Here is a 23,324-nt window from a genome sequence, read left to right as displayed (position 1 = left end):
TTCCCTCAGACATGACATTCTTTCTCATGCCTCCCTACATGTTTCCCTTTGCTTTCTTCCTTCTGGAAAACCCCTTCTATTCCAAACTCTGTCTGGTCCCTCCCCTACTTAGCTGTTGTTGTTATTAGTTTTTAACAAGCCAAATGCTCACCAGGTCTTATACTAAAACTTCCCTCCTTTGTGAGGCTTTGCTTAACTACCCAAGTTGACTTGGGCAGGCCTTGCTGTACATTCTTCTGTGGGAGGCTGAATAATGCCCTCCAAGGATGTCCAGGACCTGATCCTTGGAACCTGTGAATTTTACTTTATACGATGTATGTGCTTAAGTTAAGGATGTTAAAATGAGATTATTCTGGATTATCCAAGGGGCCTTAGTGTAACCACAAATGTCCTTGTAAAAGTGAGGGAGGGAGATTAGAGGAAAAGGCTGTGTAAAGACAGACACAAAGATTGGAATGATATGCTCTAAAGACGGATGAAGGGTCACAAGCCACTAGACATTGGAAAAGGCAAGGAAATAAATTCTCCCCCCAGAGACTCGAAAGAGAGCACAGCCTTGCCAACACTTTGATTTCAGTCCAGTGAAATCCATTTTGGACTTCTGGTCTCCAGAACCACAAGAGTATAAATTTCTGATCCTTTAAGCCACTAAATTTGTGATAACAATAGGAAACTAATACACCTTCTCTAGAATGTACATTCTTCCATTTTAGCAAGTGTTTCATGCTTTTGTAATCATTTGTCTACTTGCCTTCCCTCTAGATGATGGATATCTACTCTATCATATCCAACAGCCTGGCTCATCAAGTCCATTTTACTATCCTGAAATGAAACTCACCTACACCCATAATTTGAAAAATCAACACAGTGCTTTACCTTTCATTTTACTATAAATGAAAGTAATTTGTAAGAAAATATTTACTTCTATTTGTAAGTGTTTGAGCTTGACTATAGATTGAGACAGCTAAGATATACACTAGCTCCTATAATAGAATCATTATGAATGCAACAGCAACATATGCAAACCAATGCAGGTGTGTTACATTGGTGATTTAAATCCGGAAAGAGTCATTACTGTCTGTGACATTTGTTTATGAAACCACATAGAACTTTTGGTAAGTTCCAAAAATAAATAAATAAACAAAAACCAAATGAAAGCATAATCATCCTTTGACTTCCACAGTAGTTGCATTCTTAGAGAATTCACTGTAAATTAAAACTGCTTGAAAATTCTTTGTACTTAGTGGTAATTTCTGAACTCAGATAACTTGAAAAAAAGGTTTTCACTACATGAATTTCTGGTAACAGATTGGGAAGTCATGTGGGATCAGGGACATTTCTTCAGGTATGAAGTATACTGTGACCTGCAGAATGTCCAACATCTTGAGTCTCTGACTGTTAAATGCTAAAAGCACCTTATAATCATATAACAACCAAAAATATCCCCACAAATAACCAGTATCTTACATGGAGAACCACTGCTTTGTACTCTCAGAATTGCTGCTTTATGTATTTTTGAGACTTTTTAGATTTATATACATTTATGATTGATATGTCTTCCAGCTATATTAACTCTTTTATCGTTATGAGATGTACCTCTTTATTCCCAATAATATTCTTTGTCTTGAAGTCTATTTTATGCAGTATTAATGTATACAGGCCAGGTTTCTTAAACTTTCTGTTTGCATCATATATTTTTTGTTGCATTTGCTTAAACACTTTCTGTGCATACAATTCGATCTTGCTTTTGTATCCATTTTTATAATCTTTTTCTTTTAATTGGAAAATTTAGTCTATTAGCATTTAATAGAATTATTTTTATGTTTGGATTTAGGTCTACTGTTATATTGTTTTTAGTTTGTTAGCTTTGTTTTCTCTTCCTCTGTTTTCTTTTCCTGCCTTCTGAATACTTTATAGAATGCTATTTTGATTTTCATTGACTATTTAGCTCTAACTTTTTGAATACGTTATAAATTCCTCAACTTTTTCTTTAAAGTCACATGGATTTTAAATAAATTGTAAAATGGTCTTTTATAGTTGCCTATGCTTTTGTAATCATCTGTGTGATCATTTATTACGATTTTGGATGATTTTCATTCATTCCTAGAGATCTGAATTTCTAGTATAATTTCTCTTCAGCCTGGAAAACTTCCTTTATTATTTGCTGCATCATTGCCTTGTCAGGACAAATTCCTTTAGCTTTCCTTTATTTGACTGTGATATCTCCAGGCATGAATTCTTGGAATTACTCCAATTTCGGGCTTGCTAAGCTTTTTGAATTTATAAATGTATATCTTTCACCAAATTGGGAAGTTTTCTGTCATTATGTGTTCAAATATCTCATTCTTCCCCCTTTCTTCTCTCGTCGTCTTCTGGGATAAATACCTGTATATAAGACCTTTTAAAACTGTCCCATAGATTCCTGATACTCTTATTTTTTCCAGTCTTTTTCTCTCTCTTCTTCAAACCTTATGCTTTCAATTGATCTATCTTCAAGATTACCAACTCTTTCTTTGCCATCTCTATTTTGGTATTATACTCATTCGGCGAATTTTTTGAGAGCTTATATTTTCAGATTAAAGTTTCCATTTGCTTCTTTTCTTTCACATTTCCTACTTATTGCTGTTTCTACCTTTTCATTCAGCATAAATGTATTTTCTTTGATCTCACCTGATCATAGTTCAAATAACGGCTTTGCAGTCCATGTCTAGTTGTTCCGGCATCTGAATCATCTCAGGGTTAGTGTGCATCAATTGTCTTTTACTTTTAGAATTGGTTAACTTTTCCTGGCTCTTGGTATGTCAAGTAATTTTTGGATTATATACTGGATATTATAAATGTTGTGTTGTGGGTGATCTAAAGTGTCATATTGCTCCAACAAACGTTGATATTTTTGTTTTGCCAGACAATTCATTTGGGTAGATGAAAACTGCAGACCATGACACCTGTGGGGGCCATGGTTCACTTCTGAGTTCAGCTATTTAGGCTCCAGGTCTTAACTGCTTTCAGCCTTCCCTGTGCAATCCTGATGCAGTGGTCAGCCAGTGATTGCCTTCTCTGTCTCTCTCCATTCTGGGGCTCCTCCATCACTCTCTAAGGCTGTGCTAACCCTAGGGCTCCTCTCTGTGGGTTAAAAGCTGATTAGTTTTTGTTTTGCTTTATTTTGTTTTATCATGGTTTTAACCGTCACTTCAACTGTGGCCGACCTCAGGGTAAAGCTGTAACAAAATAAGGAATTCACTCTGTGCTCCAAGTTTCAACTCTCCTCCCCAATATGCCTGCTTTTCAGTCTCCAGATCCCTTCAGGTCCTCCCATGAGATTTTTTTTTTTTCTGGATTTTGACCAGGGTGATTAATTGTTCTTTGTGGGAGGATTGGTTTCTTAAAAGCTCACTCTTCTAAATCAGAGGCATGTTAATTTCCTTTTGAGAAAAAATCTTACAGAGGTATTAAAATAAATCATAGCTAGTTAAACTCCCTATTATTTTACATGAACTGGAAGTTGTCAAGCACAATTCATAGCATGTGTTCTTCTTACATCTAAACAACCGAAGGTATTAGACTGTCTTTTGCTCTGGAAATTCAACAATTTCTGCATCCGTAAAAGTTCAGACCTCTGGATAGCAGTGTGCTTATTTAAAGCTACTACTATGACCTGTTAAAAGAGGGAAGTTTCTGTAAAAATTTTGCAAATGGATGAAAATACAGTGGGCTTTATTTGAACTCACCCTGGGTGTTAATTGCCCCTATTTCTGAAGGCAGCAGGGGAGAGGGAAGCTGGCAAGGAAGAGTGAGAGCAGCCAACATTGCTTCTCTTTTCTCTGTGCTCTAGTGAAAAGGGGATGAAACATCACAAAGAGATGAAAATCTTTTGGTTTGCCCTGAATCAGGCCAGCATGTGTGATGACTCAGGGAAGCCATTGATGGGTACAATGTTAGAAGAAGAAAGTAACAGCAAGGGCAGGTTATGAACATATTGTTCTGCCTGTAAAATAGCCACTTGCCTACTTGCCCTGTACAAAGAATGATTTATCCAGGCAAGAACACCCTGTAGGGAAGTAGATCAAAAGAGAAAACCAACAAGTGAGATGAACTAGAGCGGGGCTTCTCAAACTTTAATGTGCAAGCCAATTTCCTGAGGCACCTTGTTCAAATGCAGATGAGGACTCAGCAGTTCTGGGTGGGCCCGAGATTCTGCATTTCTAAGAAGCTCCAGGGTGATGCATATGCTGCTCAAGTAGCAACAAACCAGAGGCTTTCATATGGCAGCATTTTACCTAGAGCTGACCCTGGTGTCAGGTGAGGAGAGTCAAAATGATGATTTCATTTATTTTACTGCCAGGAAAAAGTCCACTGGGGAAAGTGGAAAAATTTTTGCTTGGGTTGGTCAATTTTTTGTGCATATTCAAAATGTGATGTTAATTTATTATCAGGGATAGCACTTATTAAGCTCCCGCTCCCGCTCATTCTGACTGCTGTGCAACAACACGGCTTGTTATGTGTTGTGAGGTGTCAACAGCTGTGTTATTGATGCTAATGCAATTTTCCTCACTAATAATTATTATAGAACTGCTATTCTTTTCTTTTATTTTTGAGAAAGATTAGCCCTGAGCTAACTACTGCCAGTCCTCTCCTTTTTGCTGAGGAAGTCTGGCCCTGAGCTAACATCCGTGCCCATCTTTCTCTGCTTTATACGTGGGACGCCTACCACAGCATGGTGTGCCAAGCGGTGCCATGTCCGCACCTGGGATCCGAACCAGTGAACCCTGGGCTGCTGAGAAGCGGAACGTGCGAACTTAACCCCTGCGCCACCTCGCCGCCTGTAGAGCTGCGATTCTAAGTTTGGGATTATTTTATGCTGGGATTCTTTTGGGGGCATTTCACACTGTATTTTAAATCTTTGTTTTTTTCCCCTATGTATTAGGAAATAAGAGTCTATTTCTATTTATAATTAAACATGGGTTTTAATGTTATATATTACTCTGATGTTTAGTATTTATGATCATAAAACAGAAAGAATTAAATAGTTTATTCTTTGCTCTGCAACTGTATTCTCTTGAACACAAGTTGAGACTGGTAGTAGGGCAAAAGATTGCCATGCTTCTTATGAAAGGCAGTTTGGAGAACAAGACACTAAAATGTTAGAATATTAGAAATCGGGGTATTTTGATAGTTTAGTATGGCAATGGGAAATAATATCAGAAAAATACTTCCAGGGAATTTGATAAATATGATGGACTAATCTCTAAAAAGTGTGTCAAAATAGTCTTGAAAGTTTATCTTTCACCCCAAAGACTCTCCCCTCATTTCACTCAGCCTGCTCTTAACTTTGTCCAACTAGAACTTAATTACTTTGTCTTTACCCCACAAACATATTTTACCCTGAAAAATTAAATGCACATTGAGGGTTTATACTCTCCTTGACAAATATTCTACTGTTTTAAAAGGCATTGATGAGAGGCACAGATGAAGAAGTGCATTTTGATCTAGTAGACAGGAAAGGACCTAGTCTTAAAAAAAAAATTAAAAAGATAGCTAAAGTTAAATCAACCACATTAATGAGAGACATAGTGATTCAGTGATTCAAAAGAAATGGAGAAAACCATATTCTTCTGGAAGCTTTGGGGGAGATTCACAGCAAAGGGGAGTCAGGGAATCTGGTCTTGAAGGATTGGTGGGTTTTTGACTGGCGTATGGGGATGGCCACTCTTGGAGCCAAAAGGACCTCACCATCAGAGGCTCGCGTGATCATAAACTTAGGGACGGGAGAGTACAGTATAGTTAGGGAATAAAAGCTGTAAAGGACTTCCGGGTAAGCGCAACTTTACCCTGGTCAATTCTCAGCCTCAGTTGTTTACTCAAGTGAGGTATACAAATGTTATCATTTTCATACAGATTTAGGTTAGTGTTTGCATTATCTCTTACTGTGAAATAAACTAACTCTAACGACTTAGGAGAACACCCACAATTATTTTCTTCTCTTGATTCTCTGGGTTGACTGGGTGGATTTTGCACTAGTCTCCTGTGATGTCCCTCGTGTGATAACAGTCAGAAGGTGACTGTGGCTGAAGTCATCGAGAGACTTGACAAGGATGCTGCGATAGCTGGAACTCTCTTTCTCTCCACGTGGCCTCTCCATATGGTTTGTCCACATGGACTGCCCGTCAGGAAATCAGGACTTCTTACCTGGTCATTCAGGGTTCCCAAAAGTGAGCATTCTAAGAAAAAGAAAGTGAAATTTGCCTGTTCGTAAAGCTTGGTTCTGGAATTGGCACCTCTGCCATATTGGTTAATATGTGTCACCGGGCCGGCCAGCCCAGTTTCAATGTGGGAGAGAACTACATAGTATGTGGATATCAGAAGATGTGGCTCATTGGTGACCACCTTTGGAGAGGAGCTACACCAGGAAGCAATATTGAAGGTTTAGTTATGTAATGTCAATGGAAATTTAAATAGAAAAACACCATTTTGCCGTTGCAGACCATTTTATTGTTGAATTAAGATTTGATGATCAGTTTGGCAGTAGAATGTAGGGAAGAGAAAAATCAAGGAGAAAGCTAAGATTTGAGCCTGCATAGTGTAACAATTATGGTATTATTAGTACTGACTATTTATGCAAAACAAGGACTTGAGGTAACTTATTCATAGAAAAATGATGTCAGGAAACACATCTTCAGTATAATTTTATGAATTTGATTGGCTGAATCTGGGTTACCAGTAGAACACTCATGGAATGGAAGGGAGGTGCACAGTGTGCCATTTATAGTGAGGTTGGGACAGGAGATGCAGAAATGAAAGTTATGTCCACAGGGGTCAGAGAGAGAAAAAGTTGCAGTGTGTACAGCTGGAAAACTAGTAGAAGAAAGACATACAAAGGTTGGACTACAAAACCTTTTGAAAAACTCTTTTTATGATGAAAAGAGGGAAAAATGAAGCACAAAGGGAGGGAGGTAATGAGGTAAGATGCAAAACAAATTTGATCAATTCTGTGATGGCCAAAAGGGTGTTGAAGGATGTTCAATGCTGCAGGAGCTGCAAGGATGTGAAGCCTGAGAAACAGTTGTGTAATTAGTAATCGGAAGGACAGAAATGAAGAGAGTGATCCTTCCAGGGACTCTTTCAGCAAACTTTCTCAAACCTCAAGAGATGATGGGAACACACACAGGGCATATTTTGCCTCTTTAGAGGGAAGCAAACTCTAGCGGCAAAGAAGGTGGAGGACCAGCCATTGAGTGAGCAATAAGCAATGTTTGCTGCACTTCAAAATCCTGACATATTTTACTTCTTTTCCTTATCTTCTTTTTCTGGCTAAAATATTTAGTCCACGGTTGAACAGAAGCAGTAATAGCCTGCATCCGTGTCCTTTTGACTGGGTTTAAGAGGAAACTTTCTAACATTTTACATCTGAGTATGAAATTTACTACAAGTTTTTGCAAGATAATCTTTACAGGTTAAGGATAGTAGTTAAGAAAATTCAATTTACTTTTTAGATTATGTATTTTGCTTCTATTGAGGTGATAATGTTATTCTTCCTTTAATTTGTTAATGAGGTAGATTATACCAATAGTTCATAGTGTAATACCATCCTTGAATTCCTTGAAAATTACTTGAATTCCTGACAAAAACTCAAATTGGTTATGATTTATTATTATTGTTTACTATACATTGATGATTTATTAATACTTTGCATACAATTTATTTAAAATTTAAATTAACTTATTACTTAAAATTTTTCTGTGATGGTCCTTTCTCATAGTGTCCTTATCAGATAATAGTATTAACACTTTAATAGTGTCATAAGATGAGTTGAAAACTTGTTCCTCTATTATGTTTTTCTTGAACTGTGCATAAGAATGATCTGTTTTTAGAAAGTTTGCCACAATGTTCATTTATTTAAACCTTTTAGGTCTAGTGTTGCACATTTTCGTGGATCTATTTAGTTTTTCCATGGGTCTATTTAGTTTTTCTATTTCTTTTTAAGTCATTTTTGGCATGATATGTTTTATATAGTTACATCAAACTGTTCATTTCATCTCAAATTTTAATTGTATTGTCATAAATTTTTGTATAATAGACTCTTATAAATTTTAAATCTGAACTGCATCCAGAGATTTATTCATTCTTCATTCTTGGTTGTATGTGTGCGTTTTCCTAATCTTTTCATAAAACCTGTCTTTAATTTTTTAAATCCTCACATCCTGTCTGTGGTAGGGAGAATACTGGTCCTGCCACCAAACAGGTCCATGTCCTCATTCCCAGAACCTGTGAGTATGTTTCGTTACATGACAGTGGGCAATTAAGGTTGTAGGTAGAATTAAGATTTCTAACCAACTGACCTTAAAATAAGGACATTATCCTACTTTATCTGGGTGGGCTCAGTATAATCACAAGGATCCTTAAAAGCGTCAGAGTGATACAGTATGAGAAATACTTGACTGTCCTTTGTTGGCTTTGAAGATGGAAGGAGGCCACAAGCCAAGGAATGTGGGTGGCCTCTAGAAGCTGGACAAGGAAAGGAAATGGATTCTCCCCTAGAGTCTCCACAAGGAATGCAGCTCTGTTGACACCTTGATTTTCCTCATTGAAACACATTTCGAACTTTTGACCTCCAACACTGCATAAATAATAAACTCGCATAGATAATAAATTTGTGTTGTTGTAAGTCACTAAATTTGTGATCATTTCTTACAGCAGCAATACAAATTTGCTATTTTGTTATCTAGAATGGGGCTGCTATGACCTTAAAATGTGAACGTGGCTTTGGAATTGACAGTGAGCAGAGGTTGGAGGAATTTTGGGTAGCTTGATAAAACAAGTCTAGATTGTCTTACAGAGAATATTAGTAGAAATATGGATGTAAAAGATTTTGCTAGCGAGGGCTCAGAGGAAGTGAAGAACATGGTAGACAAAATGTATATTGTTTTAGAGAACACCTAAATCGTCCTGAGCAGACCATTAGTTGAAATACTGGCTCAGCCGGTAAGGGTTCAGATGGAAATAAAATGAGGAGCATGTTATTGGAAATTGGAGGAAAGTGGATCCTTATTATTTCATGGCAGAAAATTAGCTGAATTGTGTCCTGCAGTTATGTGAAAAGCAAAGCTTGTAAATGATTAACTTGGATATTTAGCTGTGAAGATTTCCACTCAAAGGGTCTTAGTGTCTTGTTGTTGCTTGGTATAGCTTAGTTTCTTCTTGTTGCTTATAGTAAAATGTAAGAGGAATGCATTAGATTGAGGAAGAACTGTTAACCAAAAACACACGAGAACTGGATGATTTAGGAAGTTCTCAGTCTATCCCAGACTGAAAAAGATGCGTCCATTAGGAAATTTACTCTCAGGAAATCGTGCTTTACAGAGAAAGCCAAAAGTGTGGCTGCACATTTTGCTAGTGTCTTAGAAATATCAAAAGGTGAGAGTAATTCAGTCACATGAAGGGCTATTTTATCATTATGTCATGACTTTATTTATCCATAACAGTGCTTATTTCCTTAGAGTCAAATTTTTCTGGTAATGTCCTTTTGGTAGGTTTTGTTTGGTACGTTTTTTACTATCCCTTTACATTAAAGCACCCCACATTTAATTTTTGTTTCAGGTGTCATTTTTGAAATATATACCTACATAAATTATATATATTTTAAAACAGTCTGAGAATCTTTGTATCTGATGATGTTAATTCATTTATATTTATTGTTATTGCTAATATATTTGCTTCTATTTCTACCATCTTATATTGCTCTTTTATTTGACATGTTTTTCTTTGCTTCTTTGGTTTATCTTTCCTGCATTTCATAGGATTGATAGAGTTTTCTTTTTTCCAGTCTTATCTTCTTTCTACTAGTTTGGAAATTATACGTTTATTTCCATTATTTTAGTATTTACCCTTAAATTTGTACATCTTCAGTAACAGAATATCCAAACCACTTTTCTGCATTCATAAAAGATTTTAGCAACATGCTCATTGTCATTCCATGAAACCTCACTCTTTTGTTAATTCTTGGTTATTTGAATAATCCCAGGAATGCTCCTCTTAATACCTTGACTTTAAGTTCCTTGATCCTTCTCCTCTAATATCTTAATCTTTTATCCAATCTCAAAAAGTCATTATATTATCCTACCCTGGACTTTTTTATTATCAATAAATGCACTTCTATAATTTCAATTTGTAAGCACCCCACTCTCAAACCATTGCCTCTCTCTCATTCCTCCTCTTATGCCCTGAATATAACATTTTTAAAAATCCTACTTGGACCTATAATTCATTGATTTTCACTATTCTGTACCTCTCTTTGATTTTTCTAGAACTGAACTAAATTACAAACTTGACATCTTGAATGTCAGCTTGATATTTTTAATGGCATGCCATCTTCCTCCAAAAGATAAGACGATATAAGGTGAGAAGAAAACAAAAGAAGTCCTAACACCAACTACAACCTCCTACATGTTTCTTCTTCAAAGGGAGAGCTGATAGAAGATAGTTGGAATAAGATCTTTAATGTAGTGTTGTATTTGTCCATAATGAGGGATTTAAAGAAACTGAAAGAAAAATATGAGTTTTCTGAATTTTAAATCCCATTTCACTGATAATTCTGTTTTCTTTCGTCATTTGGGTTTGAACTCAGCATGAAACTTTTAATAAGAGGATCATGTTAGAAGAAATGGATGCAAAAATCCTGCCATCTTACCAATTGTCACACATGTTAGATTAAATAAATTTATCCATTCATACATGCACTGAACATACTTATTAAGCATCTATTTTCTTTCAAGTACTGGGATAGAGGCTGGAGATTCAAAGGTGTGTAAAATGCAGACAAAAACAATTGCCAAATATATTTATTAGACTAAGAATAGTTTATAAAGAAATGGATAGTTTATTTTCCCTGACATATTATTTGTTCAAAACAGAAGACCCTGATTATGCCCCTAGAGGACCCCTTCTAAACACATTTATGAATAAGAGGATTGACAATAAATTCTACATTAAGTTATTTAATTAAAATATACTTAGAAGAGTTTTAGAGAAGACAAAGCAGAAGAAACTGGGGAATAAATTCAAAGGTTGTGTCTACGGTAGCACAGCTTCCACTAAAACCCCAAAATGGTTTTTAAAAACAAACATTTATATCCTGCTCACGTTATCTTCATCTCTGTATCATCTGTGGTTCTATCCCATTGTACCTCACTTTTCTGGGTTCTAAGTTGAGGGAGCATCTCTTATCTGAGGCAAATCATTCTTGTGGGAGAGAGGAAACAGCAGTGGTGAACAAGCCAATGGCTGTTAAAGCATCTACTCATGCTTAGCTTATGTTCTACTCACATTCCATTGCCAAAGCAAATCAGATGGCTAAGCTAACGCCAGTGTGTGAGGGGAAATATGTCTCTAAGAGAGAAGGAGAAAAATAATTGGGAACAATAAACTTACATATAATTAAATAAGATGTAAATGATTCTTGTAGAAGACAGAGTAGAAAGATTGAGGAAAAGACAGAGAATATACATGCAAAGTAAATTTGGCAGGGTTTTGGAGATTCTAATTAGTGTTGACCTTACGTGGCTAAAGAAGAAGACTGGTATATTGATCAGGGTTAAATTGCGGACAACAGAATTCACTCTAGTTAATCAGAAGGGAGTTTTTAAATCAAGAAATGGAAACCTACAAAATGATAAAAAAAAAAAAAAGCTGTGAACAGGTTCTAGGCTAAATTTACAGAACATTTTCTAGGTTCAGAGCTGATCTACTTTTGCTGCAATTGTTAAATTTACCTCTGCTTTTACAGAAAGCTGACAACCCAGGAAGCTGCTGTCACCACTGCTGACTGCAAAATACACTACCTCTGCCGTGGCCGGGAATATAAACTGAAATTGGGAAGCTGCTAGGACAGCCCTAGAGCCTTATCACACCTGCCATGTTCTGTGCCAGCAAAATAGATGTGCTGCTTCCTGTCTCCTCACCTGACTTTTTTAGAAATCAAAGTTTACACAAGGGCATTAATTGATAGAACATAACTCACATCGAGAAACCTAGCAACAAGAGAATCTAAGAAGATATTCTTTCTTGTAATACAAATATTTTATTTAATCTTTATAATAATTATGCTATTCGATCACAGTGCTCTTTTGACTTACACTAATCACACAAATAAAGAAAAACAAAACAATTAGAAATTTGATAAAATCACACTTGTTTTATATTGTGTTTTTTCAGAAGTGTGGTATATTAGGTGGAAAATTTATAGTCCTAAGAATTGAAGGACAATCTTTTTCTAAGGCTGAAAAAGCAAAACGAAGTTAGCCATGATTTACATTTAATGAGCTCTTACTTAAAGAGGCATTGAATTGATTAAAATTTGACATGAAGTTAAAGATACTTTTATTTACTTACTTGCTTTTGAAAAAATTTAGCACTTTTTCTCCAAATTTTGTTTAAAAAAAAAAGAAAACTATAAGGAGGTTGAAAGAATAGTACTTGAATGCCTGATTATTATTTACGTATTTCACCACCTTGCCGTATTTGCTTTCTCTCTCTCATAAATGCATCCTTTACTCTCGTAGGGCCTCCACACGTGACTTCATTTTTGCAGAACCGCTTGAAAGTAAGGTGCACACATCCTGACACTTTACCCCTAAGTAATTCACCATGAATATCCTAAGAACAAAGACATTTTCCTCCATAACCACAATACCATTAACACATCCAAGAATGTTAACATTGACTCAATGGGAAATGTAACTTTTAGCTTCTTCTGCATTAAAAAAGAGGTTGGAATGGGTGTTTACTGAACCCTGGCACATTATCTTTCATTTTTAAGTTCAAGAAATGCCTTTCCTCATATAGGGGTTGACTTTGATGTCTAGTGCTGTCACTATCCTGTCAGTCCCCGAAGGTGAATTTTCTACTCAATTCCATTCAAAATCATTTCCCTTCTGGAAAGAAATTATCATAAATGTAGCAATTTATTCCTGTTATGCCTTGAGAATAAACTCAGGGTAAGTTGAACTTGCAATGCCAGAGTCAGGCTCTGACAGAACATATCTGTTTGGTGTCAGCAGCTGTGGCTTTGGTCATGTAATTCATTTCCAAAATGATGAACAGGATGAAGTGGAGTGTTTTTCTTTACCTGTTTGGTTTTAATGATGCCCACAAGCAATAAGGATGGAAGGAAACATCAGTTATTGCCTCTGTTACTGCTATACCTGATTCTGAAGCACTTAAATATAAAATAAACAAAATTCAGAAGCAAAAGCAGAAAACAAATAGATTTTCCGTTATATATTCTATAGGGTAAGCACAATTCAATTCCACTCCCTTTGTGGCTCTGAAATGCTAAGTCACTGCCTAGAACTGAGACTAAACACAGCCTCTTTTATGTTAGTCATCTCTAGAGAGAGGGCCTTTAGAAATATATACAATTATTTGTTAACTGACTTTAAGAGCAGTCAAAAATGGAGAGAGGGAAAGGAGGAGACTTTTGAAACAGAAAGAAGCAGCTTCCTAGGTTTATTTCCTCCTAACGACCGTGGCTTTCTTTCGAAGATGTTGTTTGTGTAAATCAAGCTTGCACATTTCTATTTTAAAAATGACACAAACTTTCCATATCCCCAAGTCTGAGCTTTTCTGGAAAAGTTTCAAGTCCACCATTTTTAGCTGTTCCTTTAGCTGCTCCAACACCTGCAGCTTCCGGTACAATGATGAAGCAGCTTTCATTTTTATTGTTTTCTTGTAAGAGTTTAAAATGAATCCAGACTAGGCATTTTGCTGTTTTCATTTCCTTCCTAGAATGTTGAAAATTCTGAGAGAGAAATTTCAGAATTGTTTAAAATTGAAGATAAGAAAAGCAGCTCTTGAAGAAACCAATCTCCACTTAGTGCTGAGGTATCATTTATGGTCTCCTCGATCACTTTGGAAAATATCTACAGATTACTTGACAGTATTTTTTGATGCATATGTATGAAGGAGCTAATGGATGTTAATTTAGTATTTATCAAACACTAAGATACAATCAAACCTTTGGGAAAGACTCAATTAAATTTGAACATGTAAGTCTAACAAAGAGGGCATACATTTGCTCAAGGGCTTAAGGGCAGTAACCATAACAGGAAATGAATATCTATCTTTTTATGTTTTACCTAGTTGGGAGATACCATGATGCCTAAAAGATAGTCTCAAGAAATAAAGGTACATTGTCGTAGACCTTAGAAAGAAAAATGAACCATTTTTAAAAAAATATTTTAAGAATATATTTATTAAGGACCTGCTATGTTCAAAGCACTGTGTAAAGCATATCTCTATTAAGTAACGAAAGGAAAGTTCAGATATTAGGTCTCTTTGGAAAACAAGTACCAATAATCCAACTGAAATCAAAGAAAGCATCTTCTAATAGCCTTGCGCCAAACCCCGTTCCACTCCCACATCCCACCTTCCTTAAGTCAACGGGTATGAGTTCATCAAGGGCAAAACATTGATGCATTGAGAGAGAGAAGTGCTGTTGCCATTCTTATGATTTGAAGTAAAAGAAGTCTTTTATTTTTTCATCCTCTCTTTGCTCTTACCTATATGCCCTGCCCTTAGTTAACGTCTGACGTCTTTGGCTAGTAATATAGTAGATACGATGCTTGAATCATGGACCAATGGGTACAACCTATCTTTCCAGTCATATCTTCTGTGATATTCCAATATGGACCATGCTCCCCTACCCTTTTGAATTTTTCCTCATTCTTGAAGATTCATATTTCCTTGGTTTATGTTCCCCAAAACAGTCTTGGGTCAAGGATTCAAGTTTGTTTGGGAGGTGCAGGAAATATCACCAGGAGAATGGAAAAGTGAAACAGAGAAAAGAAGGCAGCCAATAAAGGATTATGAATAAAGAGTTAGAGAGTCTCTTCTATCGCAGGCAACTAGAGCTTAATTCCACTGCGAAAACTCTGAGAGGTAGTGTGGAATCATCAAAGGCAAAGGAGCTGGACATTTCCACACCAACTCCAGGAGGTATTAACTCCCCAGCTCTTGGGACAGTCATATTTGTGGGAAGAGTGGCCTTCTGCCACTTCAGAGAAAGAACTCAAGCAAAGGGATAAAGATACTGGTGGTTGGAAGTTGACCACTGAAGTAGGATGCCCAAGAGATATGAGCAGGGCCCCTCTGCCACTTTTGACCTTGCTTATTCTTTTCCTTAACTCTTTGCTCCCAGTCTCCTCCTACCTTCTACTTAACCAATTTCTTCTCAAACTGTCTCATGTGTCATCTCATTGGTGCCATCTCTGACCATCAAGTAAAGGTTCCTCCTTCCTTTATTATCCTCCATTACATCGACAATGGTCTTGTCCTGTACCATTATTTTACTAAGAATATTTGGGTCCACGTCTCACTTTGACTATTGAAAAACGTGATTACTATTTTTTGTAAAATGGGGACCCTGTAAATTTACATGTCTTTCAGCATCTAGCAAAGTGTCTTGCACACAAGTGATACCTCAAAAATTTCGCTGAGTGAATTGACTGAATTAAATGTGCCCTGAAAACTATCACAGAGGAATAAAATGCCACTATTTTAGCATGATCTAGCAAAATGCAGATAAGTACATTTACTATTAAAAAATACATTTTACTCATAGTACCAAGTGAAGCAAGGATTTACAAAGAAAAATTCAAAGCACAAAATGATTTGAAATATATTCTTTTCAACTTGATTGTGATAACTTTTCTTGAGCATTTTCTCTCAGCTTTCTGTTATCCGGTTTCAAGCCTTCAAAGTCCCACTTATTAAATACACTTTTAGTATTATTTACAAAGGTATTATAAATCCTGTAGAGTTGAAATCCCCACACTTGAGTCTTTCATTATTCTCCTAGCAGGTAGTATCTCTTCCTCTTTGTCATTCTGAAAGTCTCTCTTTTACTAACAGCCAAAGATATCTTTCTCTTGCTCTGTATGCCTTTTTAGTGAGCAGGTCTGATGTCATTTTGTCTGTTATTTTCCATTTGCCTTCCTGCATCACTGCCCCAGGCTCTCTCTTGTTTATGGCTTTATTTCAAATTTGAAGTGCAATCTGCATAAATTTACTTTATTAAAAATTATTTAAAATCATACCATATCTGTAAATAGATTTTTTACAATAGAAACGGGGAAAAGATCTTGATAATCAGGCATGTTTGGACTGATGGAAAGAGAAACTCAAAAAAAGGACAGAGAAGTTGAAATTGTAGGAATTTATTGGTTGACTTTCATCCAATGGTTAGCATTTTTCTTTTAGAACTATTTGAAAGAGACATTTTAATGTAGGATTTCGTAAAACTATAATCTATGAGTTAGAAAGCATTCTAATTGTCTACGTCTGGTGGTATCTTTAGTAAGTTGTCCAGCATTTTTAGATTATATTTCATGAGTGCACAGAGAGAAATACATCTAGGGGTTATTGATTTACAATTAAATGAATAGATTATGAAGAACATGTGACAGACATTGCTTGTATACGGGTGGACCCATGTATAATAACTAATACTATTCCATGACTTCATAGATGAATGCTACTGACACCAGGTACAAATATTTGGTTAAACTTACTTTACTGCTATAGATAAAGCTTACAAGAAGAATAGCAGTGGTTTTAGTCATTAGTTTGGAATAAATTAATATGTGCTCATTTTCTTCTTCAGTTAAAACTCAAAATATGATGTTTGTAATATTCTTTCCTAAGTGTATGGGTATCACCACCTTTAATCTACAAAAAGGATAAGACAGGACATGGCCCAGTAAGAAGGTAAAATCAACTGTTATAATTAAAATAACTTTTAATCTCTGCCTTGATATTTTACGCAGTTTTCTGTTTATTGTATGTATTTCCACACCCAGAATTATAGAAATGAGATAATATATAATATTGGTCTATACAGATTTGAGTCATTTAAGTGTATGAAATGACAATCTTCTTGTAAAAAAAAAAAAAACGTTTTCTAAAGAATTCTGGGCTTGCTTCAAATGACCACATTTAGTTCCACTTCCATCACTCATCGGCTGTGTGATGCTGGGTAAATCATAAACATTCCGAGTGCTCCATTTCTCATTTTGAAAAAGAGTCATGATTAAATGAGATACTGTGTTTGAAAATAATTTATAGCACCTTATACTCTACTTTAAAATTCTCTATACCATTTACATTTTAGATACGAAAATTAAAAATCACCTCTAGCGGAAAAAATGTTACCTTCCTCTGTTTTGACATCTAATGTTTCTTCACCGTTTTTTGTTGTTTTCATTACAAAAAAAAACCTCTTCCTCTGTCCCATTTAAGTCCCACTTGTTGCCTGATCATCTCAGGAGAGAATTTCTTATCACTTAAATTTATAAGATAAGTAATAGACAAATACGTCTGAAGTCCACTAATTTTATGATGGAGATTATTCTTAATGATAGCATCCGATTCAGCCAAACAAATCCATTTTCAAAGCTTCATTTTGTTGAGTGAAAGAAAACTACCCTATGACTTTAGTTATGAGAAATGCTGTTGGAAATCAATAAAACAGCAGGTTTTTCCTAACCCAACATCTTTTCTGTCAATAAAAGTATACAATTATATGATGGAAAAATATCACATTTAGGGAGACAGGGAGCAGAACTAAAGACTATATTCCGCTGGATATATTCAGAGACAATTTGTAGGTGGCATGTATAAACTTGCCCCTCAAGAGTATTAATTTGTTATGACTGAAAGAGAACAGCTGGGGCCAAGGGCTGCATTGAGATCACAGCTGGGTAAACAGCAGCCTTTCACCCCACCAAGGGTTTGTCTGGTCAGGGTCACCACTTCCCACCACTGCTGTTTTGGCCACCCAGGAATATCCCCCAATTTATCTTCCTGAATTATATTCCCAAGTATCTGAAATTTTATCAGTTCTGAGAAGAGGAGATCTTTAGGGTGCTAACATTCTGGGAATATTTCTATTCCCCTAGTGTTGACTCAGTATTTCCCTCAGTATTGGAGAAACCCCAACAAATTTTTTGAGAATATTGCCTAGGAAGATCATTCCAAATTCTATTTCTGTGATGGTGGGAGAGGCAAACACTAGTAATTTGGTTGAGAATTAAGGAATAGTTGACAATGATTCCTCTACCTCCCTATACTTTAAAAGATAACATGCCTAAAAAGATGCTCATTTCTTCTTTGGATTATTTCTGTGATTTTTTGCTACTGTTTTGAATGAGATGTGTTTTTCTTATTTATTTTTAATTAGAAACACTATTCCTTTTTATTTTTCATGAATTTTTCTTCATTCATTTTATAGAGGTAAAATTCATGTGACATAAAAGTCATCATCGTAACCATTTTAATGTATACAATTCAGTAGTTTTTATCATATTCATAATGTAGTGCAACCATCACCACTAATTCTGGAATATTTTCATTACCCTAAAAAGAAACCCCATACTTATTAGCATTCACTCTCTATCTGCCCCTCACCCCAACTGCTGGCAATTACTATTCTACTTTCTGGCTCTATTTGGACCAGCGGAATTCCTGGGTCATGTGGTAGTAACTCTATATTTGAGTCTTTGAGGAAAGGCCAAAATGTTCCCCATAGTGGATTTTATATTTCCACCAGCAATGTAATTTCTCCATATTCTCATCAATACTTGCAATTTTCTGCGTTGTTTGTTGAAAATATATCCATCCTCATGGATGCGAAATAATATCTCATTGTGGTCTTCATTTGCATTTCCCTAATGATTAATGATGTTTAGCATCTTTTCATGTGCTTATTGGCCGTTTGTACATATTCTTTGGTGAAATTTCTTTTCAAGTTCTTTGTCCATTTATTAGTTGTCTTTCTGTTATTAAATTGTAAGATATCTTGATATAGTCTCAATACTAGAGCCTTATCAGATATATGATTTGCAAATATTTTCTCCCCTTCTATGGATTATCTCTTCACTTTCATGATAGTGTTCTTTGAAGCACAAAAGTTCTTAATTTTGACAAAATCCAATATATGTAACTTAGTTTTTCCTTGTGCTTTTGGTATAATATTTAAGAAACAGCTGATCCAAAGACATGCACCTATGTTTCCGTCTAAGGTTTTACAGGTTTAGTGCTTACATTTATGTTTTTGATAGACTATGAGTTAATTTTTATATATGATACGAGTTTAGCATCAAAGTTCATTCCTTTGCTTGTGGATATCCCATTGTTCCAGCACCACTTATTAAAAAGATTATTCTTTCCTCAATGAATGGTCTTGGCAACCTTGTTGAAAATCAATTGATCATAGATGTATGAGTTTGCTTCTGGGTTCTCAATTGTATTCCATTGCTCATTTTGTCTGTCCTTATGTCAGTACCACACTTTTGATTACTGTAGCTTTGTATTAAATTTTGAAATAGAGACATGTGAGTCCTCCAACTTTCTATTTCTTTTTCAAGATTATTGTGGCTATTCAGGGTTCCTTGCAATTCTATATGCATTTTAGAATCAACTTATCCTTTTCTGAAAAAAAAAAAAGGTTAGAATTTTGATAAAGATTGCATTGAGTCTGTAGATAAATTTAGGGAGTATTGCCATGTTAGCAATATTAAGTCTTCCAATCAACGAACATGGTATGTCTCTTTCAGTTTCCATGAACAACGTTTTGTAGTTTTCTACATATCTTAACATGTACCTGGGTAAATTTATTCCTAAATATTTTAATATTTTTGATGCTATTGTGAGGGAATTTTTTTCTTACTTTCATTTGCAGATTAGTCATTGCATGTATACAGAGATACAATTATTTTTATATATTTATCTTATATCCTGCTACTGTGCTGAACTTGTGTATTAGTTCTGATAGTTTTTTAAGTGGATTCCTTAAATACACAAAGATCATGCCATCTACCTGATTCCTAATAGATCATCTATTCATAATAGATAGTTTTACTTCTTCTTATCCAATCTAGCTGCCTTTTTCTATCTTTTTCTTGCTTAATTGCCCTGGCTTGAACTTCCAATATAATATTCAACAGAAGTGAGAGTGGACATCCTTTTCTTGGTCCTGATCTTAAAGGAGAAGCTTTTGGTTTTTCACCATTAAGTACAATGTCAGCTGTGGGTTTTTCATAGATGCTCTTTATCAAGTTGAGAAAGTTCCCTTCTATTCCTAGTTTGTTGATTGTTTTTATTATGAAAGAGTGTTTTATTTTGTCAAATGATTTTTCTTTGTCTATTGAGATGATCGTGTAGGGTTTTGTAAAATCACTTTTATTCTGTTCATATGGTGTATTATATTCATTGATTTTTCTATGTTGATCCATCCTTGTATTCCTAGGACAAATCTCACTTGGTCATGTGTTTAATATACTGAGGTATTTTGTTTGCTAGTGTTTTGCTGATGATTTTTGTGTGTATATTCATGAGAAAAATTGATCTATAATTTTCTTTTCTTGTCCTATCTTTGTCATCTTTGGCAATAATGATCTCATAGAATGAGATAAGAAGTATTCCCTGCTCTTGTGATTTGGAAGAGTTTGGGAAAGATTGGCCTTAATTCTTCTTTAAATGTTTCATATTTTCATATTCATATGTTTCAATTTACCAGTGAAGACATCTGATTCTGGGCTTTTGTTTGTTGGAAGTTTACTTTTTTTAAAGGTATGCTTTTTGGTGAGGAAGATTGGCTCTGAGCTAACATGTGTTGTCAGTCATCCTCTTTTTTTTTTCTCCCCAAAGCCTCAGTACACAGTTGCATACCTAGTTGTAAGTCGTTCTGGTTCTTCTATGTGGGATGCTACCACAGCACAGCTTGATGAGTGGTGTGTAGGTCTGCATCCAGTATCCTAACCTGCAAACCCTGGGCTGCCAAAGCAGGACATGCAAACTTAACCACTCAGCCACAGGTCCAGCCCTTGTTAGAAGTTTCTTGATTACTTATTCAATTCCTTACTTATTGTGGATCTATATAGATTTTCTATTTCTTATTGAGTGAGTGTTGTAATTTATGTGTTTTGAAAATTTTCTTGATTTCATTTAGGATATCAAGTTTGTTGGTCATACAATTGTTCGTATTATTCCCTTATAATCTTTTAATTTCTGTAAGGATGATAGTAATATCCCCACTTTAATTCCTGATATTAACAATTTTATTTCTCTCATGTTTTCCCAGTCTAGCTAAAGGTTTGTTGATTTTTTTCAAAGAAATGGCTTTTCATTTTGTTGACCATCTCTGTTGTTTTCTTGTAACCTTTTATTCCCTTCACCCATTTCTTTCACTCCAACCCCCACCTCTGGTAATCACCAATCTGTTCTCTGTATCTATGAGCTTGGTTTTTGTTGTTGTTGTTGTTAGATTCCACATATTAGTGAGAACATATGGTATTTGTATTTCTCTGTCTGAATTATTTCACTTAGCATAATGCCCCTGAGATCTATCCATATTGTTGCAAATGGCAAGATTCCATTCTTTTTTATGGCTGAATAATATTCCATTGTACCACAATTTCTTTATCCATTCATCTATCAATGGACACTTAGGTTGTTTCTGTATCTTGGCTAATGTAAATAATGCCTCAATGAACATGGGAATGCATATACCTGTTTGAGTTAGTGTTTTCATTTTCTTTGTATGAATACCCAAAAGTAGAACTGCTAGATCATAGGGTAGTTCTATTTTTAACTTTTTGAGGAAAATCCATTCTGTTTTCCATAGTGGCTGTACTAATTTACAGTCCTACCAATAGTGCACAAGGGTTTCCTTTTCTCCACATCCTTGCCAACTTGCTATTTCTTGTCTTTTTGATAATAACCATTCTAACTGGTGTGACATAATATTTCATTGTAGTTTTGATTTGCATTTCCCTGATGATTAATGGTGTTGAGCATCTTTTCATGTACCTGTTGGCCATCTGTATATCTTCTTTGAAAAAACGTCTAGTTAGATCTTCTGCTCATTTTTTAATCAGTTTTTTTATTTTTTGGTATTGAGTTATATGAGTTCTTTATGTATTTTGGATATTAGCCCCTTATCAGATGTATGACTTGAAAATATTTTCTACCATTTGGTAGGTTGCCTTTTCATTTTGCTAATGGTTTCCCTTGCTGTGCAGAAGCTTTTAAGTATGATATAGTCCCACTTATTTATCTTTGCTTTTGCTTCTTTTGCTTTTGGTGTCAAATTCAAATAGTCATCTCCTAGACCTCTATCAAGGAGCTCACCATCTATGTTTTCTTCTAGGAGTTTTATGATTTCAGATCTTACATTCAAGTCTTTAATTGATTTTGAGTTAATTTTTGTGTATGGCGTAGGCCAGTGGTTGAGTTTCATTGTTCTGCATGTGACTGTCCAGTTTTCCCAACACCATTTATTGAGGAGACTGTCCTTTTTCCATTCCATATTCTTGACCTCTTTGTTATAAATTAATTGGCCATATATGAATGGGTTTATTTCTGTGTTTTCTATTCTCTTCCATTGATCTATATGTTTGTTTTTATGCCATTATCATACTGTTTCAATTACTACAGCTTTGTAATATAATTTGAAATCAGGGAATGTGATGCCTCCAGCTTTGTTCTTTCTCAAGATTACTTTGCCTAGTCAGCATTTTTTTGTGATTCCACACAAATTTTAGGATTATTTATTCTATTTCTTCGAAAAATGCCATTGGAATTTTGAGAGGGATTGCATTAAATCTGTAGATTGCTTTGGGTGGTATGGACATTTTAACAATATTGATTCTTCCAATCCATGAGCATAGACTATCTTTCCATTTATTTGTTTCTTCTTTAAATTCTTTCATTAAAATCTTGTAGTTTTTAATATACAGGTCTTTCACCTCTCTGGTTAAATTTATTCCTAGGTCTTTTTTTTTTTAAATGCAATTGTAAATGGGATTGTTTTCTTTATTTCTCTTTCTAATTGTTCATAATTACCGTATGGAAACACAACAGATTTTTGTATATTGATTTTGAATCCTGCAACTTTACTGAATTCATTTATTAGTTCTACCAGTTTTTTTATGGAATCTTTAGGGTTTTCTATATGTAATATCATGTCATCTGCAAATAGTGACAGCTTTACTTTTTCCTTTTCAATTTGGATGACTTTTCTTTCATTTTCTTGCCTAGTTGTTCTGGCTAGGACTTCCAATTCTATGTTAAATAAAAGTGCCAAGAGTGGGCATCCTTGTCTTCTTCCTGATCCTGGAGGAAAGCCTTTCAACTTTTCACCATTGAGTATGTTGTTAGCTGTGAGCTTGTCATATATGGCCTTCATTATGTTGAGGTACATTCCCTCTATACCCACTTTGTTGAGAGTCTTTTAACATAAGTGGATGTTGAATTTTTTCAAATGCTTTTTCTGC

At 35.2% G+C, this 23,324-nt stretch overlaps 1 long non-coding RNA gene across 1 annotated transcript in view; it reads left to right on the top strand.

Moving 5' to 3' along the window:
- The first annotated feature begins 4,163 nt into the window (after window positions 1-4,163).
- The window catches only part of LOC139078433 (uncharacterized), a 54,918-nt gene continuing 35,757 nt past the window's right edge, over window positions 4,164-23,324 (top strand). Inside the window, exon 1 of the long non-coding RNA XR_011531363.1 lies at window positions 4,164-4,299. This is a non-coding gene — a long non-coding RNA (uncharacterized lncRNA). The remainder of the gene's footprint in view (window positions 4,300-23,324) is intronic.

The sequence above is a fragment of the Equus przewalskii genome, chromosome 22 (genome assembly GCF_037783145.1).
Source record: "Equus przewalskii isolate Varuska chromosome 22, EquPr2, whole genome shotgun sequence".
Lineage (NCBI taxonomy): Eukaryota > Metazoa > Chordata > Mammalia > Perissodactyla > Equidae > Equus > Equus przewalskii.
Note: the sequence above shows the minus strand (reverse complement) of the source record. Positions and strands in the feature narration are given on the sequence as shown.